The sequence below is a fragment of the Aethalodelphis obliquidens genome, unplaced genomic scaffold (genome assembly GCF_003676395.1).
Source record: "Aethalodelphis obliquidens isolate GAN/ISIS:26980383/991018 unplaced genomic scaffold, ASM367639v1 scaffold7, whole genome shotgun sequence".
Classification (NCBI taxonomy): Eukaryota; Metazoa; Chordata; class Mammalia; order Artiodactyla; family Delphinidae; genus Aethalodelphis; species Aethalodelphis obliquidens.
Window position 1 is genome coordinate 37642799 of NW_020837951.1, and position 26605 is coordinate 37669403.

General features: G+C 40.3%; 1 long non-coding RNA gene and 1 pseudogene across 1 annotated transcript in view; both read left to right on the forward strand.

Annotated features, from left to right (window-relative positions):
* The window catches only part of LOC113620004 (uncharacterized), a 180564-nt gene extending 168871 nt beyond the window's left edge, over window positions 1-11693 (forward strand). Inside the window, exon 2 of the long non-coding RNA XR_003432612.1 lies at window positions 10165-11693. This is a non-coding gene — a long non-coding RNA (uncharacterized LOC113620004). The remainder of the gene's footprint in view (window positions 1-10164) is intronic.
* A 574-nt stretch (window positions 11694-12267) lies between these two features.
* On the forward strand, window positions 12268-21559 carry LOC113619504 (40S ribosomal protein S6 pseudogene; annotated as a pseudogene).
* The last annotated feature ends 5046 nt before the right edge of the window (window positions 21560-26605 follow it).

Consider the following 26605-nt stretch of genomic DNA (forward strand, 5'->3'; position numbering starts at 1 on the left):
GGTGGGAATGTAAATTGGTAGCCACTATGGAGAACAGTATGGAGGTTCCTCAAGAAAGTAAAAACAGAGCTACCATGTGATCCTGCAATCCCAGTCCTGTCATATATCCAGAAAAACAATAACCTGAAAAGATACATGTACCCTAATGTTCACTGCAGCACTATTTACAATAGCCGAGACATGTAAACAACCTAAATGTCCATCGACAGATGAATGGATAAAGAAGACATGGTACATATATACAATGGAATATTACTCAGCCATAAAAAAGACTGAAATAATGCCATTTGCAGCAACATGGAGGGACCTAGAGATTATCATACTGAGTGAAGTAAGTCAGACAGAGAAAGACAAATATCATATGATATCGTTTATATGTGGAATGTGAAAAAATGATACAAATGAACTTATTTACAAAACAGAAATAGACCCACAGACACAGAAAAGAAACTTATGGTTACCAAAGCAGGGAAGGAGAGATAAATTAGGAGTTTGGGATTAAAATATACACACTACTATATATATATAATAGATTACCAATAAGGACCTACTATATAGCACAGGAAACTATAATCAATAACTTTTAATAACCTATAATGGAAGAGAATGTCAAACAAGAATACATATACATATATATATATATGTATAACTGAATCACTTTGCTGTACATCTGAAACTAACACAACATTGTATATCAACTATATGTCAATAAAAATTTTTAAAAAGGCTTTCAGTAGAAAGGGGAGCTTATCATATTCATCTTAGTATTCCCAACCTAGCATAGTTCATAGAAATTATTAGGTTCTCAATATTTATTTTAAAAAAGATTTGGAAATAATCAAAGACTATGAATGCACTCTGCAGGTGTTAGAAAATAAAGAAATACAAAATGGAGTATTTGGAAATCTTTTGTGTGCAAAAAAAATGACTGTTTATCTTTCTGTCTACCTTTTTTGTCCATCTGTATCTGTCTATCTGTCTTGTTTTGCATGAATTTATACCCACAAAAGCTCTTTTTTGTTAAGCCAACATATTACAGGTATGAAAGCAGCATAATATATACCAAGAAAAAATACTGGGTTAGAGGATTTTAAGAAAGTGTCTCAGTTTAGGGTTGGTAATTAAGGTGATACTGACTGGGTGGGCTGCTCCTTCTTAATTATTTTCAATGCAATTCTTCTCAGTTGAATTTCAGCCACAATAGCTTGGTTTTATTCTGTTGCACTTACTGGGTCAATCAGTGTCTGGTCTTGACACCCTCACTAGTGCCATTCCTTGGCACTGTTCCTTTGCATGCAATGCTCCGTCCATTTTTGAAAAAATTTCAATACAGTTTTCAGAAAGTGCCCTGCTATTTTCATCTTTGAAAAACTTCACACAGGTCGTTTGCTCTCTCTGCCTGGTGCTTCCTTCCCCACCCACATTTTTGCATGACCAACTCTACTCATTTGACAAATATCCCACCCACTAGGACATTTCTGATTAACCTGTAGATCCCACTGCATTTTGCTTATCTAGATCTTTGTCTTTTAATTCATTTTTTTTGCTTTTTAAGTTGTTTGCTGATATCAAGGAATATATATTCAGTTCTGTATCCATACTGCCTAACACAGAGCCTTATAGTTAATGTTCAAAAATGGTATTTAATATTATTGTTTTTGTTAGAGACAGAACACACATCTGAATCTTAATTAAGCAAGTTCCCACCATTTTAAAAGCACAGATATAAAACACCTTACTGCTCCATATGGATGTATAACCATACCTATCACATCAAAATATTTTTATTTTCCCACACTGTCTGATGTTGATAAATTGTTAACAATACAATGGAAATCAATGTAAATTTACTGCATGGGGAAACTGCAAATTATCTTGCAGACCAGGCAGGATTTCATAGAGTTGGTGAAAGTGATTTTGGAGAACTACTAGATTCCATTCAAAGTCAGTCATTGAAAAACATGGCTGTCCAAATGAAGAGTAAAGAAGATAAGTTTGCAAAGATGGCTCTATTGGTACTTCAAACAAGAATAATTAGTATGATAAAGGATTAAGAGAAACCCTTGAAAATGAGTATGTATGTTTATAAAAATTATAGTAATATTGTAAAAGTTAAGATATGACATTATAATCATTCTATCAATATTTCGTATCTCTAAACATTTTTTTTTACCTCTTGAGAAAAACTAATTCTAGCTTATAGGTACAATTCTCAGCTAAATTTTATTAGAGGTATAAGATAAATACACTTTTTTCTATACTTTTAAGTTTCACTTTCAAAGTGCTGGCCCAATCAAAACACTTTTTTCACTTTTCACCATGAGATTTTGGTTTCCACTTTAAGTGGATTTCCTCTAAGTGGTCTTCTTTCTTGGGTACTGATTATCCTTATATATGGAGAACCTCTTGTAGTTTCAGGGACAAAACTAGAACTAAAATATAGCAATTGTAGGTAGGTGACTAGGAGACTTTTGAGAATGAAAGGGTACACACTTAATAGTCGTATCGGGATGGTAGGTATGACCTAGAATTGCTCTGGGCAAACCAAGGCACACAGCCACTTTTATTTTAGTGAGTTATATGTGTTAAACTATTTATGGAAGACGTATTTGCTGGTAGTATGAGCAATCTCCTACTGTACTGACTTCCCTGCCATTGGAAGTACTCAATCAGATTATCTGTCAGCAATGATAGTGATGACATCTCGGGACCCCCCTTCTAATCTCCGAGAGCACTGCTCTTTGAAACATACCCAAAGCCATTACAGGATTTTGCTTGGCCATAGAGAAACTTTTCATCTAAAAAAAGGTATTGCATCTTTGTCTCCTGCCTGCCCTGTGAACCTACCTGAGGGATGAGGTTTTTGGTGCTTGATAACCTCGTTGCTGGCTTTTTTCAAGTTTCAGTACATTCCTCACCTGAGTTCCCCTTCTACCTTTGGCTGAAGCTTGGATTGCCCTAGCTGTCTACCCCAGGCAGTACCCAGCCTTATGGAACTAGATCCACAAAGGTGAGAATGGAAGGGGGGGACTTCATATCTGAGATTAAAGCTAAAGTTTTAAGAATCATGTTCTTTATAGATGAGGAAGTGGAAGAGTTTACCAACTGGTTCGTGTTTTCAAAATCAGAGGGATGTTTCTTACTCTTTCTATAAAGGGAAAAGCTGGATAAAAATTCTACCATTCTCTTCAAGCACTGGGGTAGATTCATATTTCCTAAAATAAATTTTATAACATATTCTACTAGATTTTGATTCAGAATAACAACCTGAAAACATGAGTGTATAATCTAGGACAGGGGTCCCCAAGCCCCCGGGCCATGGACCTGTACTGGTCTGCAGCCTGTTGACAACTGGGCTGCATAGCAGGAGGTAAGTGGCCGGTGGGCCAGCGAGTGAACGAAGCTTCATCTCCTGTTCCTCATCGCTCACATTACCGCCTGAACCATCACTCCGTCCATGGAAGAACTGTCTTTCACAAAACCGGTCCCTGGTGCCTAAAAGGTTAAGGACCACTGATCTAGGAGACAATCATTTAATATCTCGATATCTACAAAATCTGTAATGAAGCAAGATTTCTTTTTCTTGAGCCCTGGTACTAAGATAGTGGCCCTAACTTCTGCCAATCATATTTTCAACTTACTTAGAAAAGACCTTATCTGTCAATAAAACCAAAAACCCCAGAAGACAACAAGGAAAGAGGTAGAATAATTGGACAATTCCAAATATAGAACTTGAAATAATCCTGTGTGTTCATTACCACTTCTCACCTGTCCTTTCCATTTCACTAGTAGCTTATACCTCTCAGGGTTTTTGCTGCTGCTATCATCTTCCTTCTAGTCAGCAAGCAGGTCTCCATGTGTGTAGTCTAGGGCAAGCATCTCTGCTCTGCTTTGTTTTCGAGTTTTTCAATAGCCTTCTGTCCTTGAGGAAGTTTTTAATAATATTTTGTGTACTGATGACTCGCTCTCTGCCTGTACATTGTAAAGTGAGGTAGAGGAGCCCCACCTACTTACATGGAACTTCTTATTGGCTTCCTGATACCCATAGTTTAATGAATGGAAAATTAAGAATTACTAGACATTTAAGAAATCCTGAAGCATGGAAGAGGAAAGACAAAAATAAATAAGTAGTCATAAAACAGAAAATTTACAGGTAACAGAATAGAACTTAAAAAAAATATGATTGAAGACCAATATAAACCGACAGACCGATATCTCTTCTGAACTGAGATGCAAATATCCTCAACAACTTATTAGCAAGTTGAATCTAACTATATATAAAAAGAATTATGCACCATGACCAAGTTGGATATATTCCAGGTATGCAAGTCTGATTCAACATTCAAAAATTAATCAATGTAATCTACCATATCAACAAGCTAAATAAGAAAATGCATATGATCATCTCAATTAGGGCAGAAAAAAACATTTAACAAAATTCAAAACATATTAATGATATAAAAATTTCAGCAAGTTAGGAATAGAGGGAAATTACCTCAGCTTGATAAAGAGCATCTACCAAAAAACCTACAATTAATATCCGGACGAGAGATAGAATGCTTGCCTTCTAAGATAAAGAATAAGGCAAGAATGTTCTTTCTTACCACTCTTATTCAACATAGTACTGGAAGTTCTAGCTACTGAAATGAAGCAAGAAAATAAAGTAAAAGGCATTTAGGTTGGAAAGGAAGAGATAAAATTGTCTCTTTTTGCAGATGACGTGATAGTCTATATGTAAAATTTCAAAGAATCTATAAAAGAACACCTAGAACTAATAAGTTCAGCAAGGTCACAGTATACAAGATCAATACACACCAAGATCAATCCTATAATAATAATAATAATACAATAAGCATATAGAAACCTAAATGAAAAGGACAATACCATTTACAATCACTGCAAAGAAATTAAAATATTTAGGTATACATGTAACAAAACACATACAGGATCTGTATGCTGAAAATTACAAAATCCTGGTAAAAGAAATCAGGGAAGACCTAAATAAATGGAGAGGCATGCAGTGTTCATGAACTGGAAGACTTGACATAGTAAAGATGTCAATTCTCCCCAAATTAATCTGTCAGTTTAATGCAATTTATATAAAAATCCCAGCTAGGGTTTCTATATACATAGACAAGCTTGTTCTAAAATTTATATGGAAAGGCACAAGCCCCAGGATAGCTAAAACGACCTTGACAAAGAAGGAAAAAGTGGGCGGAGTCACTATCACATATTAAGGCTTGCTATATATAGCTACATAACCAAGAGAGCATGGTATTGACAAAGGGATAGACACATAGATCAATGGAACAGAAAAGAGCACCACACAAATATGCCCAATTGATTTTGGCAAAGAACCAAAAGCAATTCACTAAAGGAAGGATGGCCTTTTCAACAAATGGTACTGGAGCAATTGGACATTCATAGACAACAAATTAAACCTCAACTAAAACCTCATATCTTTTACAAAAATTAACTCAAAATTAATCATAGACTTACATGTAAAATGTAAGTCTATAAAACTTTTAGAAAATGAAAACGTACGTAATAATCTTTGGGATCTAGGGATAGGCAGAAATTTCTTACACTTGACAACAAAAGCATGAAAAAAGGGAGGGAAAAGGAAAACCATAAATTCGACTTCATTAAAACTTAAAACTTTTGCTCCGCAAAAGCCCATGTAAAGAGGATGGAAAGGCAAACTACACACTGGGGGAAATTTTTGCAAATCACATATCCAATAAAGAACTAATATCTAGACTATATGAAGAACTCCCACCCCAAAAAACCCAAAGAACCCAGTGAGAAAATGGGCAAAAGATATGTAGAGACACTTCACTGACATGAACATACGGATAGTAAATAAGTACATGAAAAGATATTCATCATTAGCCATGAAGGAAATGCCAATTAAAAGTACAATGAGGGCTTCCCTGGTGGCGCAGTGGTTGAGAGTCCACCTGCTGATGCAGGGGACACAGGTTCGTGCCCTGGTCCGGGAAGATCCCACATGCCGCGGAGTGGCTGGGCCCATGAGCCATGGCCGCTGAGCCTGTACGTTGGGAGCCTGTGCTCCACAACAGGAGAGGCCCGCGTACCGCACCAAAAAAAAAAAAGAAAAAAAAAAAGTACAATGAGATATCACTACACACCTATCAGAGTGGCTAAAATAAGAAAGTAGTGATAACCTAGAATGCTGGTGAGGATATGGAGAAAACCAGATCACTTGTACATTATTGGTGGTAATGGTCATAGCTACTTTGCAATAGTGGCAATAGTTCCTTATGAAACTAAATATGCATCTCCCATATGACCCAGAAATTGCACTCTTGGGTATTTATACATGTTCACACAAAACCTGTACATGAACGTTCACAGCTGTTTTACTCATAATAGCCAAAAGCTGGAAACATCGCAGATGTCCTCTAGCTGGTAAGTGGTTAAACTGTGTTACATGCACATCATGGAATACTACTCAAAAATAAAAAAGAACAAAATATCAATACACGTAACAACTTGGATGAATTTCCAGGTAATTCATGCTGAGTGAAAAATGCAAATCCCCAAAAGTTACATAATATATTATTTAATTTATATAGCATTTTTAAATGACAAAATTATTGAAATAGGGAACAGATGAATGGTTGACAAGTAGAGATGAAGGGAGCTGCGAGGGAGGTGGGAGGTTATAAAAAGTCAACATGAAGGATCCTTGTGGTAATAGAACTGCTTAGTACCTTGACTGTGGTAAAGAATACACAAACCTTCACAAATGATAGAACTAAATACACATACACACACATATATGAGTTCAATCAAAACCGGGGAAATCTGAATAAGATGAGTGTATTGTCAATATCCTGATTGTGATATACTGCAGTTCTGCAAATTTGTGGGGGGGAGTGGAAACTGGGTAAAGTATGCTTGGGATTTCTGTGTATTTTATAACTGCATATGAATCCCAGTTATCTCAATAAACATTTCAATTAAAAAAAAAACTTCTTGAATAAAATGTGATTGGGATTCTCAGAGAGTCAAAATGGGATGTCACCTATAAAACATGAACAGGTTGCTAAGAAATGAACAATAAGAGAAGACACAATACTCTTGGAAATTGAAACATGATTGCTATAATAACACATTTGGCAGAAGAATTGGAAGATTCCAGAATGTAGAGTAAAAAGACAAAGAGAAAGAAAATACTATGGGAATAATAAAAGATGTGGAGGATCAGTCCAGGAGTTCAAGCCTCTAATAGGATATCCAGAGAGAAAGCAGAGAGAATATAGAGGAAAGTATTAAAGAAATAAGAGGACAAAAAGTCCCAAAGCTATGGAGTCCAGTAACCAATAAGCAGCATGAATAGAAAAACCCCAAAACACAAATGAGCAAAAAAAACCCCAGCCCACAATGAGTCACATTCTGAGCAAAACCAAAGCGTTCCAAACATGCAAGAACTCAGGAAGTTTACTTCGTATTCACCATATCTAAGAAAATTACTTGAGGATATACTCTAGCACCCAAAGGAAGGAACTTGTTGCAATCATGAATCCAATAAAAAGAAATACTAAGACAGTAGCTAAAGGAGTTGGTATACAAAGCAGCATGTCCAAATTAGAACGTGGGGTTAGTGGGAGCCAAGTAAACTATCTTCAAAAGATAGGGATGGGGCTTCCCTGGTGGCGCAGTGGTTTAGAGTCCGCCTGCCGATGCAGGGGACACGGGTTCGTGCCCCGGTCCAGGAAGATCCCACATGCCGCGGAGCAGCTAGGCCCATGAGCCATGGCCGCTGAGCCTGCGCGTCCGGAGCCTGTGCTCCGCAACGGGAGAGGCCACAACAGTGAGAGGCCCACGTACCGCAAAAAAAAAAAAAAAAAAAAGATAGGGATGTATATCAAGTAAAAGAATGAGAGCCTGCAAAACATTTGGCACATAATGAAGGGATATATTTCTTTCAACTATAAAAAAAAGAAAGGCAATAAGAAATGACAGGAAAAAAGTCCACTCATCGCCCAAATATAAAACAACCCAAAATATGGCATGGTTTTGATTTACTGTTAGAGGGAAAGAAAGGAGATATTTCACCAGTGACTTTGATACTAGGATCATTGTGATTCAAATGATGGAGGGAGGTGTGATGTTATAGGAAGTGCAGACGATGAAATTTAACTCTAGCATGCTCTTGACTTCACGATGAGCAATATCTGTATATTTACAAGTGGTTGTAAACTACTGAAATCAACTTGTCAAAATAAGAGCTGCAGTTAAATGTTTAAAAAAGATTGGGAGGTGGAAGGATGGGGTGAGGGAGTGGGAAGGATACATGCACTAAAAATTCTTATTTTACAATTTTGGGGATTCAATCTACATTTTCAAAAGTGTACGGAACATGAAATCAGGGGCTACGAATTTCATTTGCAGTTTCAAAAGTAACTATTAGCAGCACTAAAAAATAGTGAGATAACCATTAAAAACTGAGAGAAGGGAAAGAGGGTGTGGAAGATCATATTAAAGAGTACCCTTTTCAATCGTATCAGGAAGTTAAATTGATGTAAAGTTTGTACATCAAAAATTAGCCCTAAAAACAAATTATTCAGACCCATGTCTAATGCTCAAAAAACCTAGAAACAGAAATAAACGTTACTGCCCTTGGAGAGTGCAGTGGGAAGCTGTGAGGTGATAGACTCTTGCTGTATTTTATAAGCCAGTCTCTTCTATTTGATTTCCTACTACTTGCATACATTACATTGATCAAGGGAAAAAAATTTAAAACAGATTCACTAGCTGTTGCCTCATGAGAGGCCCTGACCCAGTATCGTTCTGCAAAGGGATGTAAAGCAATACAAGGGGTGCACACTCAGGAAACATCTGCCACTGTGGTGAAATGTTGAGAAGGGAACAATAAAAGCCACAAATGAGAATCACAACCCAAACACCACATGTAGGAACACCTGTGTTAATTCAGACAAATTCTGCCGGTCTTGGTTGGACCTCTTCCCTCACTGAAAAACACCTAACTCAAACAGGGTAAAAACAGCCTTGCGTTTGAGACATTAATTCCATCTTATCAATATAGGTCCACGCGCATATTGACTATATAGTGGAGATTAGGTATCGCTGGGGTAATTTCAGTGTGATTGCTTTGACAATCCCAAAGCACTCTACATTTATAACGGCTATTCTATTTATGTACTATATCAACTCTCATGAGAGACTAGCTTAAATGATTTCTGCTCTGACACATATACATGGTAAATTAGATTTCTAGACCATATTCATCTGTTATTAGTCATCCTTTTAAATCCACGCATCTAGGTACATTTGCAGATTCTACCTCTGTCATGATTCCCTTCGTCTCTCACTTCCTGTGAGAAGCTGTGGGAGAATGCAGCCTGTGTGATCTTGGCAGCCTCTCTGATGGCTGTTTAGGGAGTAGGGTCCTCAGAGCTGACTGCAGGCACCTGGGAGCTGAGCGGGTCTCAGTCCTGGGCCAGCTGGGCTCTGGTGTTTAGCGCAACCTCAAGAAGCACGGTAGGTGGAGCTCAGGTGCCACGTTATACACGGACACGCTGCCTTTGGAGGGAGGGACTTGCTGTTGCTTTTAACCAAACAGCGCCTCCATCGACCCTTTCCGTGCAGGGAACTTGTCTCTGAGCTGAAAGGCACACAGATGTGAATAATTATGAGGAGAGCAATTCTTGGGGGAAGACTTTTGGCCCATCCTGTCAGAAGAAGATCGGCAAAGGTCCCTTTGGAAGCTGCTATTGGGAGGATTTGGGGGTCATTTGGGGGAAACTACACAATTGAAAACGGGTTTCTGACAGCATTTACCATACCCTCCTCTTTCTTAGGAATAGAAGTTTATACTGTATTTTAATTCATCTGCCAAGTTATAGACCTGCAAGCTTTGCGTCGTTAGGAGTGCTTTTTGTTTTAAGTGCCTGAGCTCTGGAGTCAAATTGCCCAGGCTTAACCTCTGGCTCAACCACTTACGAGCGGTATAGCCTTGTTCAGGTGAGTTAACTTCTCTGTTAAATGGGATAATGATAATAATAACCTCCTTAGGGGATTGTTGCAAGTGCATGAGGTAACCTGTGTGCTGGATGCTAGTACATACTCAATAATTAATAGCGATTATTATTTTTTCCACAAAACTTACACCAGGCACAGAAGGTGTGACAAGAATATCTTGAGATTGCAAGTTGCAACTGGGGACTTGGAAGTGGGAGAATGGTGAGAAAATAACTTTTCATATAAACCCTTGGGGTTTCTTTTCTGGACTTTTCTGTATATGATACTTTCAGTCATCAGCCATCTACACTGCCTCAAGGAGAATTAGAGTGGCAGGAATATACAGAGGAAACAAAGCAGTTAATGTTCCATCTTGGACTTCAAAATAAGCTTGTGGAGCCAGCCCCAGAGACCTACTTGCACAGCCAAACTTTCTGTTTGCAAGAGCTGATTTTGTGGAGATAAAAAGAGGCTTTTAAGAAGACAAGCACAATGCCCTGAAGGAGGCAAGGAATCCAGTTTGTGCCGTAACAACAGACTGCAAGAGAAGACTGGGGGACTCAGACAATGACCTCCCAGGCAAGACTGGACGAGACTAGGGTGACCACATAACTTAATGTCCAAATGGGTCACTGTTGAGAATGAAAAGGGGCGTTATTATTCATCATGCTTGCACCAAATGAGCAAGTCGGGACACGACCCAGGCCAATCAGGGACTGTGGCCACCTTAGCCAAGGTGCGCTGGACTGAGAAAGGGGAAGAGGAGCTGGATGAGGGAGGGAAGTGGCACCTGAGCCTCATACGGAGGCAAGCAGGATCAGAAGAAAGAGCCCAACATCATCTCTTGCCAGTACCACAGAGCTGTAAGGAACCAGCTAGGACCGGCAGCCCATTCATCAACATGAGAGTAAACCGCACTTGTCACCTGCCTGATGAGCCACACGGCCCTCCAGGGAGGGCCTTCTGCCTGTATCTGCCAGCATAGTACCTGTGCATCATCCCGCAGAAGGGATGCCCATGCCTCCCATAGACTTTGCTGAGCCACATTCAAACGTCCCTACACGGACGCTCTCTTTTTCAATAGCCCAGGATATTCAGAAGCCTCAAGGAGCAGAGAGAGGTGGGTGAGGGAGTCCCCAGCATCCACAGTTGGGTGGAATTACATAGTGTTGTAACCCACCTCCTGTTACAACAGATTCTAGCTGAATTTCTTCAGCAATGGCAAGCAGCATCTGGGCAGATGAGGGTGGGAGATGAGAAGATACCAGTGCGAAGACCAGGAGGACTGAGATCTACCAGAAAAATCTTAATGCCAGTTTTCCCAGCCCAAAAGAGAAATACAGCTCATTTCCCAGAGGTGAACATAAAACTTGCATGTTGGTTGTTTTATTCTGGTATCAACATTGTAGGAGTCTTAATTTGACCTTAAGGGCATTTCTTATTATTAGACCAGTAAGAATACTGATGTTCACAATCACCTACTCTTGTAACTACCAGGAACCTTTTAGAAAACATTTCTTAGGGTGAATTATGTATTTATATGTAAAATACCAGCAAACATCCTTACGGCCATAACTTTTGGATGTTTTCAAACCAGATTATAGCAAGACAATGTATTTTATTCAGCAGATTTGTTTTAATCTAATTATGTAGGTGAATAAAAATTACTGCATGCTGGTGCATCTAATGTAAGTTATCTATTATTCACACCACATTTACTTTTAATATTCATGCAGATTCCCTTTGACATAACCTACTGTGTCACAGTTAATCCAATAAAGATAAAATATAGCTCAGCAAAACACTAGTCGATTCCAGCTTTCTGGTAATTATTAAAGACTATTTCACACTGGTTCCTTCAATCAGTATATCTCCCCTTGGATATGATGGCGCTCCTCTTTGAAGCTTTCAATCCTCCCAGTGGATTCAGAGGAATACTCAAGCCCCTTTTCAGTCTCCGGTCTCAGAGGTAGTTCAAAGAGCACAACAAGGCTTCACAGGTTTATCCTCAAAGGCTGACACTGTCTGTTTGATGTATGGTGACTTAAAAAGTCATCTCTGGCAAAGCATGTGTTTGCTACCAGTCTATCGAATCAGCCATTTATCAACTTCTCTGTATTCACCCAGTGCACCTGCTAACAGCTCAAATGAGAACACACACTGTCTCCTGCTGGACTGACTATTGATTTGATTCCCTCCTCTAATTTTATATTGTTTTCCTGCCCTGTGGATGAAGCAACTCCTTTACTGGATGAAATGAACATGGAACCTGTGAACCAGTGGCCTTTGGTGGTTGTGTTCAAGAGCCCCGAGGGCAACAGACTCTTCACAGGTTGAGGACAGCTGGCCTGGGAGAGTGGCTTTCCTATCCCAGCATGCCTTGTTTTTCACTATTACCCACATCTCAGGTATCTCATTGTATGGGCCCTGCTAGGAGCTTCAGAGAGATGACTAGGAACTCCCAACCTCATCATCAGAAGCTGGACATATCCAATGTCTAACCGGCGCATGCAAATAGAACCCTGGATTGAAGATAGGGATACACCAAATTCCTCTCATTTTAATCACCTCACCGTAACCATCTCCATGCTCCAAGGAAAATCTCCTTTATTCTTTGTAATCCTAAGCACCTGATTCCAGCTGAGACGTTTTCCCTTCCACTTCTCTGTCATTACTTGTTTTTAATTAAAATGAGGCTACCTCGCTGCATCATGAAAATTATTATTTATGAATGACTTCCTCAGTTTAATCTCTGATATAGTCATATAATTTGATTAACATTATAGTTAATGCTTCAACTACAGAAAACACTATTTTGATGGATTCTTACAGAAAAGGACAAAGATAAGATCAATATTTTTCTGTGCAATATATATATATATTTTTGAATTTCATTTATTTTTTATACAGCAGGTTCTTATTAGTTATCTATTTTATACACATTAGTGTATATATGTCAATCCCAATCTCCCAGTTCATCCCACCACCACCACCCCAACCCCCGCTTTCTCCCCTTGGTGTCCATAGGTTTGTTCTCTACATCTGTGTCTCTATTATTTTGAGATGGAAATAATTCTGTGATTGAAGAGTTAGTTGTAACATGAGGTAGATCTAAGATTATTATTTGTTCCCGATTCCCTTCCTATTTTTACAACAAATCATTCCCCCCCTTCCCTTTTTTAGTATGCCTTATAGATGGTCCAATCACCAAGATTCTATCTATAATACTCTTTTATTCTTGTTTTGTACACATTCTCTGGATGGTCTGATTCAATCATGGCTCCAATTACCATCTAAATACAGAAAACTCCCCCAAATCTATTTCCAGCTTTGATTTCTCTGCCAAGCACCAGCCCCTATTTCTCTCTGATAAATGTTTCCATTTAGATAGGTTGCAGGCAACTTAATCTCAACATGCTCAATACTCAACGCATTATCCTTATACATAATTTCTCCAGAATTCTTTGTCGGTAGCTGCTAGGTATTATGTCCCTTATCAATGGAGTCAACACCCTAGATGTAATTGATCTCCAAGTAGCATCCATTAAATCTTTCTCACATCTACCACTTTCTCTATACAACCATTGTCACAGGCCTATCTCAGGGCCCTGTCGTCTCTAGCTCTGACCACTTCAATAAACTCCAGATTCACCACCCATCTTCTTTACGATTGTTATTATATTTGTTTAAAACAAGATTTAACCATGAATCTCATGGTCTCATCTAACTTCTTTATTAAAAAGCAATAAACTCTAATTGCTTGCTTAAGTTGTTTTACTGCCTCCTTTTGCCTTTAGGATAAAGTACAAAATTACCTAGCAATGCCTAGGAAACTGACCATAGCCAAGTAATTCATACAGTGAATACTAGTTCTTTACAGTAAGCATTGGTAGTTTAAGTGGTTAGAGGCAGATGGAGGCCACCCTTACAAACTCCCTACCAGGTAGCACATGCCAATCAAAATCAGTCTCAGATCAAACTCAGTCAGACTCATGATCTTGAAGAACAAAATGCAAAGACTTACACTATCATATCACTTGTAATAAAGCTATAGTCATTCGCAGTGTAAGGATAGAGAACCAGATCAATGGAACGAGTGGTCCAAACATAAACTCACATATACATGGCCACTGACTGATGACAATTTGACACCACAGAGCAGTGGAGAAAGGGCAGTACTATCACTAAATAGTGCTGGGTCATTGGATAGCCACATGGAAAAAAGAATGATTCTTCAGCACTCCCTTATACCGTATCCTAAATCAGCTGAGGAAAACTGTACATTTAAATGTGGAACGTAAAACAGTGCAGCTTCTAGAAGAGATATTCCAAGCGTGAGAAGGAGCTGATGTGTTGTTGCTGGCTCTGAGATTGAGGGGGCCATGTGCAAGGACTAAAGAGTGACCTGGAAGAACTAAAGGAAGCTTCCAGTTGACAGCCAGCCAGGAAACAGGGACCTCAGTCCTACAATTACAAGGGACAATCGTCTATCAACCACCAGAATGAGTAGGAAGCAATTTCTTTCCCAGAGCCTCTGGATAAGATCCCAGGCCAGCCAACACTTTGATTTCAGCCTTATAGGACCTGGAAGAAAGGAACTAGTTGAGCCCACCTGGACTTCTGGCCTACAGAACTGGGAGATAATAAATTTGTATTGTTTTAAGCTGCTAAATTTGTGATAATTTATTATAGCAGCAATAGAAAACTACTATACTCGTTAAGAAGAAAATGGAGAGATAAATTGTAATAAATACTTACAATGGACTGCAAAAGAGCAGGGATCAGTAAACTATGACCCACAGGCCAAATCTGACCTATGCTTGCTTTTGAAAATAAAGTTTAACTGGAACAGAGCCAGGTCTATTCGTCTGTGTATCATCTGGGGCTGCTTTCATGCTACAGCAGCAGAGTGGAGTAGTTTTACCAGAGCCCATATGGCAGCCAAAGCTGAAAATATTTACTATCTGGCTCTTTAAAGAAAAAGTTTGTTGACTCTGGTAGAGAGGAATGAGAAACAACTAACTACATATAATAATGTAGATGAATATCACAAAAATAATGGTGAATAAAGTTAGAAACAAAAGAGTACTTACTGCACGATTTTGTTTATGTAAAGTTTATAGCAGATAAAACTAATCTCTGCTTGTAAGAGTAAGGTTGGTTTGAGAAGGAGGACGGGGAAAACCAGTGATTTAGACACGGGTGTGGGGAGGCTTCTGGGATGCTGGTAATATTCTCTTTCTTGGTCTGGATGGTGGTTAAATGGCTTTGTGAAAAACCCATGAAGCATAATCTACTCACTTATTATGTATGCTAGTTATTGGGTTGGCCAAAAAGTTCGTTCAGGTTTTTCTGTAACATCGTACGGCAAAACCTGAACGAACTTTTTGGCCAGCCCAATACTTCCACAAAAAGGAAATTTAAAATAGTATGACTTTATTCAGACATTTAAAAGAATATATACTTATGAGGTCCTTAGTACCACTGAAATAAAATTCAAATCTTGTATTTAGAATGTCCTCTGGAGTTCATATGAGGACTTCACTGTCTCTAACATCTTTTTTTTTTTTGAATTTATTTAATTTTGGCTGCATTGGGTCTTTGTTGCTGTGCACAGACTTTCTCTAGTTGTGCAGAGCTAGGGCTACTCTTCGTTTCGGTACGTGGGCTTCTCATGGCAGTGGCTTCTCTTGCTGTGGAGCACGGGCTCTAGGCACGTGGGCTTCAGTAGTTGTGGCACATGGTCTCAGTAGTTGTGGCTCACGGGCTCTAGAGCACGGGCTCGGTAGTTGTGGTGCATGGGCTTAGCTGCTCTACGGCCTGTGGGATCTTTCTGGACCAGGGCTCGAACCCGTGTCCCCTGCACTGGCAGGCAGATTCCTAACCACTGCACCACCAGGGAAGTCCCTCTTACATCTTGCTACTTGGACCAGTAGCATTGACATTGCTGGAGACCTGGTTAGAAAGAATCTCAGCCCCACCCTAGACATGCTGAGTCAGAAACTGTATCTTAGTAAGAGCTCAGGTAATTCCTTTCCACATTAAAGTTTGAGAAGTACTGCTCGTATGGATTTGCTATTTCACTGCTGCTTATCCTTCACAAAACATATATTTCTACATGGACAAAAGTGCAGTTCTTGGCAGCCCACATGCCCCAAACTTGTCGCAGGCACCTGGACAGGACTGCTCTGGAAGCAAACATACCTGCCCATGCTACCTAAGTTCAAGCTCTCTGATCTCCACATACTCAGGCATCAGAAGACACTAGGACCCACATTTCCCTAACTTGCATTTGAATAGGCAAATAGAGCCCAGATTTATCTTTTTTTTTTTTGCGGTACGCGGGCCTCTCACTGTTGGGGCCTCTCCCGTTGCGGAGCACAGGCTCCGGACGCGCAGACTCAGCGGCCATGGCTCACGGGCCCAGCCGCTCCGTGGCATGTGGGATCTTCTCGGACCAGGGCACAAACCCGCGTCCCCTGTATCGGCAGGCGGACTCTCAACCACTGCACCACCAGGGAAGCCCCAGATTTATCTTTTTATAACAATAAAGGGAACAAACATGAGAAGTTTATCCGGAATAAATACGTCAGCCTCTTTCTCTATCACCTTACAATTCAGACCTCAGGGGGAATATAAACACATCTGTGGATTATGTTTATAATCTCAAAGGGTCAGTTTTTCATCTTCAGAGAGTTTCATCTTCAGAGAGTCAAATAGAATGAGAAAAGTTGTCTCTGGGAGAGTAAGATCTCGTTCATGTAGGAAATAAAACAATATTTTCTTCTGTAGAAAACTAAAGCAAGGTTATATATCATAAAAATAGATGTGGGAAACATAATAATGTATGGTTCCATGAGCAGAGAGAATGGAGAAATGACCCTTGCTGGCTAACAGTTCTTGTGTTAATGATTCAGAATGAAAGTTAGAAAAGTTGTATTAGAAATTTCTAGCCAAAAGAAAAAGAAAAAGAAGGTCTTCCCTGGTGGCACAGTGGTTAAGAATCCACCTGCCAATGCAGGGGACACGGGTTCGAGCCCTGGTCCGGGAAGATCCCACACGCCACCGAGCAACTAAGCCAGTGCGCCACAGCTACTGAGCCTGCACTCTAGAGCCTGCGCACCACAACTACTGAAGCCCACCTGCCTAGAGCCTGTGCTCTGCAATGAGAAGCCCGCGCACCGCAACGAAGAGTAGCCCCCTCTAGCTGCAACTAGAGAAAGCCCGCGCGCAGCAACAAAGACCCAACGCGAACAAAAAAGTAATAAAAAAAATTTCTAGATAATTGTCCTATGATCTGAGTGCTCCTGATATTTCTTTCTTACACATAATACGGCTTTAAAATGGCCATTATGGTGACTATAATGCCATTTGTTGCTCCTCCCAATTCTGAAAATCAAATCACCCAGTGGTGCAAAATTTGAAAGCACGGGGGGCGGGGGGTGAGGGAAGAGAGACTTTGAAGGAAAGTAACTAACCCTGCTCTACCAAATAATGTAACTACTATGTCATGAAACCAATAATGCCACTGTGGCAGGGACGAGTAAGCAACCAGATGTGGGACCTCAGTCTCTGTGGAAAATAAAATAGCCAAAATAAGTAGTTTTCTGTTAAATTTAAAATTTTTGTATTTTGAGGTATAAAGCCCTCAACTTTGCCAAAACTTTAGTAAAGACATTGAATAAGGGAGTGAATGAGTGAGGGAGGGAGAGAGTGCAGGTGTGCATATTCTGAAAATCAGTTGAAAGGAGCTAATTTCCATATTAGGGTCAAGATGCTGAGAAAAATGTTTGGGACATATTGGGAGCTGAACTACACTGAGTCCAGGCATGGAGCTTCTTGTGCCTGCCAGAGCCTGAGGGGACCTCAGACTGAACGTCTCCTGGTATTCACTGCAGTCTTACGTGGGACAACAGAGTTGCCTTTGGAATCAGGGTTTGAGCCAAACACCTAGAAACTAGGAAGCAGAGTGACTCCAGCTGATGTGTGCTTTCTCAGCTGAAAAGGCAAGCACAAAAGTTGCTGCTCAAGGGCTTCCCTGGTGGCGCAGTGGTTGAGAGTCCGCCTGCCGATGCAGGGGACACGGGTTCGCGCCCCAGTCCGGGAAGATCCCACATGCCGCGGAGCGGCTGGGCCCGTGAGCCATGGCCGCTGAGCCTGCGCGTCCGGAGCCTGTGCTCCGCAACGGGAGAGGCCACAACAGTGAGAGGCCCACGTATAGCAAAAAAACAAACAAAACAAAACAAAAACTTGCTTCTCAGAATAGGATATTGGTCATATTGCAGGGTATGAAATTATCTGGGAGTGGCTGGGTTTTCTTGTGTTTATATAAATAATAGGCAATTTTGCTTTTATATTCTCTCACATTCAAGAAGAGAATATTGAATATATTTAGGGTCTATATTGGAAGGTACTTCATTTGCCAATTATTAAAATCATTGTTTTTAAAGAGAAAAGGAAAATATTTAAATATGGTTTATCATTTATCTTATGTTGCTTGTTATATACTTTAAAATACTCAACACAACGCTAGTATAATATAAATGTGTGTGCTGACTTTTCTACCCAAGGGGCAGTTGTTATAAATAGGAATCCACATTTCCTGGGTGGTTATCTAACATTAAATAACAAAGGCCACACTTCAGAGGTAACTATTAAAGGCATGTTTTTTATCCTTATCGCTTATCCACACCCATAGTTTTGTTAACCAGCATAGTGAATATTTGACATAGATTCTTACTGGAAAAACTGGCCACTGGATATTAGAAATGGGCTCTCATTGGTGAAATGAATGGTATTTAAGATATGTGGACTGGCTAAGATATTGAGGAGCACCTGAAAGGACAAAAGTTAGGACTTCTTTAAATTTACTGGGCCCATTGCATGAACTACTTAGTGTCAGCTTGCTAATGGATGTTTTTTACAAAGTCCTGGGCCACTTTGCTGAGGTATGTTTTTTAAATACTTGTCTGTGTATATGGCAGCGTTTCATCTGAGATTCGGTTTAAGAATGAGGAGGAGGAACTGCCCTTCACTCACCTTCAACATTTTAGCAGCTACCATTTTTCAAAAGCAAATAACTAAGAGTTGTTCGTGACCAACTTGCTAAAGTCAGTTTTTAAGAATTTATTAAAACTTTATTTATATGCGTGTTTCATTTGTATAAGTGTTCTTTCACCAGTCTGTTGATATCTCTGGGGAATAAAAAATGTTCAGACGTTGGAGCTGGGGGCCATGAGTGACATTCGCTTTTGGCAATTCCCTGGGTGACAATAGCTATCATTTCCCAATTTGGTTTCCTGATGCACTTCTGCCTACTTAGGCCTATCCCATTAGTCTCCATCTGTGGGGATATGAAGATTAACCTTGCTCAGTGTTATGTTGGAGATTTGAATTGGAGATCAATTTCCTTTAGGGAAGAGACTATCAATCAATGTCAACCTTTTATTTATTCAACAGCCACTGTATGCACAGTATTGTTCTAAGTCCTTGGAGGATTATCAAGATTGCATATGTATTGTAGACCATGATCTCCAGAACTCATGATCTACAGGGGCACAGAAGATAAAAAGGTGTATTTAATTTTATTATCTAAAAATAACCTTCAGTGACAGCTATCTATAGATTCACTGCTGAGAGCTCTAATTTGTGGTAGATTCCAAGTCTTTTAAAAGTCTCTTTTTCCTTTAATTCCTTTATTCCTCTATCCTTTCTTTTCTCCCTCCTTCCATCTCTTCCTTTCTGCCTTCATTTCTCCCCTTTCATTCTCCCTTTCACCTCCCTCACTTCTTTCTCTTCTGCTCCCTCCTTTCCTCTCTTCCTCCCTTTTCCCCTCTCTCCCTTCCTTTCTTCCTTCTTCGCTTTGCCTGAATAGTTTATTTGAGCATTTCCCCCAAGATAGTAAAGAATCTACTGCTTTGTTCTCCTGTCTTCACATCACGAGGTTAAACGGCTTTATTTAAAAACAAGTGTTCTCTCCTCTCTCAGAATGTGCCTGTTGTGGGATGCTGGCTTTTGAGCGCTTCCTCTTAAGGCCATGCTGAGGGCAACTGGCCCTCTGCTTTCACTGAGTGTTGGTAAATTTCCTAATAGCCCAGATGAACCTGAACCCTACTGCTCCTGAAAGCTCCTTGCCCTCATCTTGCTACTTGAGGAGCCAGGCATTTTGGGGTTTGAATCTTGGTTCAGCCACGTTCTGACTCTGGCACTGGGCGAGGTGTCTAAATTTTCTCAACCCCAATTTCTTCACCCACAAAGTAGGAAACACAATGTTTACAAAACATTACAGACATAATTCTCTCCAACTTTGGTTACTGTCATCACTTTTGCTTTATTTTCACTCTAATTCTTGGTTTCTGATCTTACTGGACCCTGAACCCTCTACTCCACTGCATTGGGATGACTTGCCTGTGTCCATTCACCAGGTATCAGACCCAGATGTTTCTCCTAAGCTCAGTATCCCTGTCTCTATCAGAGTACCAGGTCCTCCCTGCCCACACACAGGCTGAACTGATCACAGAGACTCCTGGTTCTTTGCCTAATCTATACCTGCATACTGGGAGCCATGTATGCCAACAGGATTCATTTTAATTGGGAAGATCAATAATTCTTCCTTTAGTTTCCTCAATAGTTATAAATTTATGTAATCCCCTTCCCAGGATATATTTAAGCTCCAGATTGATACCCAACTACATGAGAAGATTTAGAAATCCTAGTCACCCAAGTGCTTAAGAATTTAGGACCTAGGGTCAGAAAGACTGGTTTCAAATCCTAGCTTTGCTATTTAGTAGCTGTGTGAATTTGGGGAAGTGTTTTAACAGAGTTTTAGACCTTAGTTCCAGCCCTACATATTTATCTAAAGACAGCTGTTTCACATAGGGGAAGAAGCATGGTCTGGGGCAGCAGAGACATAGTTTCAAATCTTGCACCTAATATTTATGGAATGAATCTCTCTTTCTGCTTCTGTTTTTCATATATAAAATGGGATAATGATGCACAGTAAACGATTGTGCTTGCCTGCCACTGAGTAAGGGGCATTCCTGTGATAGACCGAGGGGAACTGGAGAAAGGAGCACAAATCTGTTCAAGGTTGCATTGTAGACGCCAGTCTGAGTGTTCTCAACTTGGTTATTATTTTTTTAAAAAAAGGGAGAAGGATATTCCTGGACTAATACTACTGAAGCTTGTCACCTGGGGCCCAAAAGAACTATCAGAATTGCAAATTTTCAATCTCTCTGAAGATGATGCCTACTAGTGTATTGTAAGGAAGCCCTTGAACAAAGAAGGTAAGAAACCCAGGACGAAAGTGCTCAGGATTCAGTGTCCTGTTACTCCACGTTTCCTGTGACACAAACATCAGTGTATCGCTCTGAAGAAACTGCATACTAAGCAAACTAAGGACGAGCCAGCAGCATATGATACACTTTTGGCCAAGGGAATGAAAGAGGCCAAAGGAAAATGCCAGGAACAGACTGCCAAGAGACAGAGGCTGTACCTGCTGTGAGCTTCTACCTCTAAGTCTGAGTCCAGTAAAAACATGATTTCCTAAGAGTAACAAATTAACAAGATCAGACATTACAAAAGATTAAATGAGATACAAATCTATGAATATGTTTCACCACAAAACGATTTTGAAAATGTTATTTCTAGCTCCCGGAAGGGTACCCTCACATAAGGGTCATAGTCAGGGTTCAAATGGGTCAAAGAAAGAAAGAGCGATTCTTTCTTCAACCTGCTTTCCGTGGTGCTTCTGGCTTTCCTGGGTCTCTCTCACTTTTCTCTGTTCTCATGCCTCCTCTTAGGTATTGCTCCTGGGAACCTCTTCCTTCTCTTTTTCTGGGTCAGCTGCCCAGCCCAAACCAACACAGAGCAATAACAACATCACTCGCCTCTAAATCTCACTTCTTGCTACAGGGTGCAATCTCCTGTCTGTGGTTTTACTTCCAAGTTCCGATGTCTCCTCTCTGAGGGTCTCCTCTGTGAGAGACACACTGTGATGAAACATGGGGTAGCAGAGTATGCCTGAAAGCCCACTCATCGCGGCAGCTCATCCAAAAGACAAGCTGCTTTCGAAAGTAGGAAAGCTGGTTGAAGATGATTCTTTTGACAACACTGCTGATGGATTGAGGAAGCCGGGTGGGAAGGGAAGAGCCCTGAAAAGATCTCTCCCTGTGTTTCTTTCTCTTCAGGGCGAGCTCCTAACATCCCCAGAACAAGTTAGCTTAAGCACCACATCACTTTCAAACCTTAAGAGAACATGGAAACCTGGAGCATTTGTGACCAGAAGGCATTCCCTTCTGATTGTGAATAAAGAGGGTGAAGAATAGATTCTTATGTGCAGGGCAAAAGTTCTGGTTAGAAATTGTCCCCAAACACTGACAAACACAGAGACTATATGAAGAGCAATATTGGGAATGAGTCCGTATTGGGAGTTAGCCTTTCTAAATTTAGAACCTCAGAATGTTGTAGCTGGATACTCTAGAGTGAGGGGTCTAAACTCAAATACCAGTAGGAGACAAGCACATATTCTTAACGAGAGAAGCTGCCTGGTGGGAACCGTGGCGTCAGGAGAGGGCTGACATCTAAAGGGGCAGATGCAACTCTACTTCTGGTGATTGTTGCTTTGATGTTCACTGTAGTCAGATTCTCCAATTTGTTAGGAGTAACTGGATTTTAACATAAAATCCTTTGAAATATGTGCAGCTAATTAAACAAGTGGATGCTGTGTTGTAATTGCCAATTGAGTTAACGGACTCCTAATTTTTAAAGAAACTGAGGCTCAGCAATGAGAAGTGACTGCTTCACAGAAAACTGTCAGAGACAAGTATTCTAGATATGATTGATGGTAAGACCCTAGTCTAAAGTTCATTTATTAAGACCAATTCCATGGCCACTCGAATGCTAAAAGTACACTGATGGAACCTAGTGTGGTAGATCAAAAAATTAATCTAATTCTTCACTTCCCTTTAAATAGAATGGTACATTCATGCCGTTACCATGGCTTTGTGGTGGGTAGAGTATATATACCCACCTGTGACTTTGAGCTTGACCTTGTGGACTGCTTTGACCGATGGGATGTTAGTGGATGTGACTCAAGCAGAGGTTTAAAATGTGTTTTCATGTCTTTCTTCTGTGCCCGTACATTTCTTGTATTTCTTAGTGTGTCCAAATGTCCCCTTATATAGATACCAGTCAGACTGGATTAGTCTGACAGCCTCATTTTAACTTCTGTAGAGGCCCTCTCTCCAATACAGTCACGTTTTGGGGTACTGGGGGTAAAGGCTTCAACACATGAATTCTGGGGGACATGATTTAACCTATAGCACACAGGTTACCATTTGACTAGAGTGGCCATTTTTTGTTCAAACCCAAAGTGCTAAAATGCGAAAGGGCTAAAATGCCAACCCACATCAGATTCTGGGACAACTGCAGAAACTGATACTGGACATATGGCCGTCCTGGTGGGGGGGGAGTGGGGTATTTAGCCTTCCTAACCCTGGATCAGGGTCTGCTCCAACAGTTCTGACGGCTGCTACAAAAGCTCGTTTCAGCTCTCAGGCTGAACTAAGAAATGCCTCGGCTGACCGACATGAAAAGAGATTTAATTAACCTCTTTGAACACCATCCCCCAGAACTGGCCATGTCTGCTTTCTCACTTCTGCCTGCTGATCCCCTACCACCTGTCCTTAAAAATCTGTGATGCACATGTACCTGGTTCCTCGGGCAGCCTTTGTTTTGATGCTGCACAAACTCCGAAGTCAGACTCAGTAGCCACCACTGAAGATGATGCCCAGTGCAGCCCACTTGCCCACGTTGTTAGATTTGTGGAAACAAGACTGTTTCTGCCTTTTCTCAACAGCAGTGGTTCTCAACCTGGGCTGCACTTCAGAATCACATGCGAAGCTTTTAAAAGCCCTGATGCTGCCAGCACTCCTGACCAATTCAATCAGAAGCACTGGAGGTAAAACCCAGGCATCGGTATTTTTTATATAGCTCTGCTGGTTACTCCATCGTGCATCCCCTTTGAGAATCAGCTCTCTAGATCCTGGCTGCTAAAGTCTGGTCAGTGGACCAAGAGCTTTACCGTTCCTTGGGAGCCTGTTAGAAAAGCAGAATCTCGAGCCCCACCCCAGACCTGTGGAATCGGAATCCGCATTTTCATGATTCCTAGAAACGTTAATGTCTGAGGAGCGCTGAGCTATATCATCTGTTCTCACCTTTGGCTGTACGCTAGAAATGCATGGGAAGCTTTAAAAATGCTGGTGCTCTGGCTGCACAGAAACCTGATTCAGTTACACCCACAGGAGTGAGGACCAGCAACCAGGACTTTTTTAGATCTTAGCAGATGATTCAAATTGAGCCACTGCTTTAGGCTCTAACATTTATCTGTTTGAAACAAAATTTTCCAAACACTCAAATGCCGAAGGCTTAATAGGTCTGTGAGCCGTATCGTCTCCTGATGCCACAGTGCCAGCCAGGAGTGATGTGTCATCAGAGGAGTTGTAGAGTAATTGCAATCTGGACTTCTCTGCTCCATTGGTGCTAGCTCATTTGTAGAATCACTATGGCTGTTGGGACCTGGAGGGCCTAGAAGTGAATTCTAACAGAGGGTCAGAATAAGTGCCCAGATATTTTATTAGGAACTTCAGGAAAAGTCCTTCCAGAAAGAGATCCAGACCTGCTTCTGTCCTGAAGTTTGCCTGGGATGGGCTGGACCAAGCTGCATTTGTGGGCAGACATTCCAAGCTGTGAAGGCCTAAGGCAACTGGAAATGACTTAGGGATCACTAAGTGTCACTTTCTTTGTTGCTGTTGAATTTTTGTAGCCACACTCTATATATAAACAACAAAATTGTTATTACTATATTAAATACATAACAATAAATATATCATGGGTTGATTGTGTCCCCCTCCAAAAGATGTGTTGAAGCCCTAAGCCTCTGTATCTCACAATGTGACCTTATTTCGAAGCAGGGTGTTTACCAAGGTAATCAAGTTAAAATGAGGTCATTAAGGTGAATCCGACATGACCAGTGTCCTTAAAGGGGAAATTTGGACACAGAGAGAGAAGTGCACAGAGGTAAGACCATGTAAAGAAACGCAGGAAGAAAGACAGCCATGCGACTATAGTGATCTATCTATAAATCAAGAAACACCAAGGATTACTGGAAAATACTAGAAGCTGGAGGACACAAGGGTGGATTCTCCCCTAGAACCACCAGAGAGAGTTTGGCTCTGTGGACCATTTGATTTCAGATTTCTAGCCTCTAGGACTGTGAGACTACAGATTTCTGTTGTTTTCAGTCACTTTGGTTTTGGTACTTTTTTATAGCAGCCCTAGGAAACTAATACAACAAGTAAGGCTAAAAATGAATTAAGATGAAATTTTCCAAAATTACCCTAAAGAACGAAAAAACTGGATAAGGAGATTCTAAAATTGAATAGCTCTTTTGAAAGATTCTTTTTACTGATAAATATAAGTATATAGATGCTTAAAATAAAAAGCTGAAGAGTTCTTTGCTAAAAGATGTCATATTTTCCAGCACACAATGAATGGAACTTAACTTAGAGCCATTTGTGGAAATGTGTTTTCCCTTTCGAAATCATTAAAACATACATTGTTTCTCTTTATGTTAGTTTTATGATGCATGTTGGAATTCCAAATAAAATATTGTTTAGATGCTTATGCACTAAGGATTGTTGCTTTGCAATGAGACACAAGACTGGGTGGAAGAATATCTTTCTATATCAAGGCAGTGAATCCTTAGTCAATGGTCCAAGTGTACTTTACAGTAGGATGTTATTATGATATCAAAATATTTTGATAGGCAAAAGACTATGAATATAGAAAGACCTCTCTACAAATCCTAATATCAAGTACATTTGCCAAGAAGTCAGATACTGCCTTTTAAAACATGCTCATATCTTTTGTTTTATTCTTTGCTTCTGTGTCACTACACCTGCAAGTGTTAAATCCAAGGGACCTGGAAACCTTTCCATATTTTTCCTCCCGATAGCCCCAGATGAAAGTACACATGCTAACTTGGCTGAGCTTTTTCATCAGTTCCTGAAGTTTCTACAAAAGCATGTTGCTGACCAGGAAACTGGGTCAGGCAATTGTTCTGCAATAAAGATGATCTTTTGAAGTGTCTCAGCAGCTGCCTACCTTGAACAGGAGTCCCGTGGTTCATGCTCTTCACAAATTGAGCCTCAGGCCTCAGATATTATTTCTCTGCTTTAATAACAATGAAAAAAAACTTTGCCCTTTTGTTCGCCACCTTCCTTTGGGCTTTCTGATTGATGAACCTATTCACTTAAACAGAGTTTTTAAAATTGCTTTAAAAAATACAACCACTTCCTGAAATATATTTGTAAAGGAAAGCAATCTCTTGAAACTCTGTGAAGCTAGTACATAAGAAACACTGCCATGTTGCCATAGGACAACCACCATTGACTTGGGCAGAATCCCTAAGAGGCAGTTTGATTTCAACTTGAACAGGATTTGATCTTTCAGAGTCAGAGGTATTTTCCAGGCCTTGGGATTTCCTACACACCCACAACAGAGGCATTTTCTCCCTTAATTCCTCAGTAAAGAA